The sequence below is a fragment of the Myotis brandtii genome, unplaced genomic scaffold, assembly GCF_000412655.1.
Source record: "Myotis brandtii unplaced genomic scaffold, ASM41265v1 scaffold397, whole genome shotgun sequence".
Taxonomy (NCBI): Eukaryota; Metazoa; Chordata; class Mammalia; order Chiroptera; family Vespertilionidae; genus Myotis; species Myotis brandtii.
The window spans coordinates 5,156,410-5,157,828 of record NW_005365229.1 but is presented as its reverse complement, the minus strand read 5'-3'; the positions used below and the strand labels follow the sequence as shown (position 1 = coordinate 5,157,828).

At 51.4% G+C, this 1,419-nt stretch overlaps 1 protein-coding gene and 1 pseudogene across 1 annotated transcript in view; one reads left to right on the top strand and one right to left on the bottom strand.

The window, feature by feature from the left end:
* The window catches only part of LOC106727249, a 6,898-nt pseudogene extending 6,085 nt beyond the window's left edge, over positions 1–813 (top strand).
* Positions 1–1,419, bottom strand: part of MEFV (Mediterranean fever) — a 47,319-nt gene that overhangs the window by 25,091 nt on the left and 20,809 nt on the right. The window lies entirely within an intron of this gene.

The window sequence follows — 1,419 nt, the reverse complement described above, 5'->3', positions numbered from 1 at the left end:
TTGTCCCACCGCCGCCACTTGCAGATTCAGAAGGACAGGTTCAGCATCCAGTGGATCAAGAGAGACCACCGAAAGGATTCACCAACGCGGCTCAGGGGAGAACGGGGGCGGGTGCTGGTGCAGGAGGACAGACTGCCCTGTCACTGCCTGACCTACAGCCGCCTCTACCGCCCGCCGAGCCACCCGGACGACCTCATCAGCCCAGGCCTCTTCCAGGTCAACTACAATGGCCGCGATGTAAAGATTGTCACGCTCAGCTTCAAAGGGAAATGTGCCAGGGTCACGGAGATCAGGGGAAGATCTCTCTACGGGCCGTTACAGATCCACCTCATGCGGCTCATCCAGCTGCCAGATGGCGGGTTCTTCCGCAACTTCAACGAGCTCTCCCGCGTGGTCCAGGAGATTGACGAGCAGGTGTTCCGGGAGGAGCTGCAGCAAGAAGATGGGACTGAGGAAAGCGAGGGCCATGGCTGGCAGAGCCCTGCCCAGCCCAGCGTCGGGGAGTCCGGGGCTGCAGCTTTGGAGGAGCAGCCTGTCCCCTTTGTTCTGCCTGTGGGCGTGCGCTCAATGGACCAGAACTACCCCCGGACCTGCAGGATGTGTTTCTATGGCGTGACCCTCACTATCACACATCCCTTGCCTCCCCATTGGCGCTGCCCTGGAGTCTTCGTCCTGTTCGATGAGAACCACTTCGGGTACATCTTCCTGAAGGAAAAACAATTCTTCCTGTTCGGCAGAGTCCAGAACACCTTCCAGAATGTGCAGGCACCACCCCCCCAGGCTTTCCTGGAGATGCTCTCCAACATTCAGTAGGGACTCCCTGGGAGGAGCAGCTGGCATGCACTTTGAAGATTTGGCCTTCTGACCAGGGTGCCCACCTTTGTTTGTTTTTGTGATCCTCACCCGAGGATATTTTCCCATTGTTGTTTGGAGAGAGTGGGGGAGAGAGGGAAAGACAGAAATAATCGATGTGAGAGAAACACATCAGTTGGTTGCCTCCTGCCCAAGCCCAGAACAGGGCCAGGCTGGGTAGGAGACAGCAATTGAGGTCGAAATAAACCTTAGACCAGTGGCCTCAACCTTCCTAATGCTGCGACCCTTTAATACAGTCCCTCATGTTGTGGTGAACCCCAATTTTCATTGTTACAAATTGAACATAATGAAAGCATAGTGATTAATCACACAAAAATAAATAAAGACATCTTAGTTAATAAAAAAAGATTCAAATAGAGAAAAATGTTTAAATGTCAACATTAACAAACAATATTAATGTAATTAGTTTGGTTGATATTAATGTGAAGACAAATTTAAATTCCAAAACATTTTATTAAAATATAGGAAGAGCCAAAACCGGTTTGGCTCAGTGGATAGATCGTCGGCCTGCGGATTGGAAGGTCCCAGGTTCGATTCCTGTCAAGG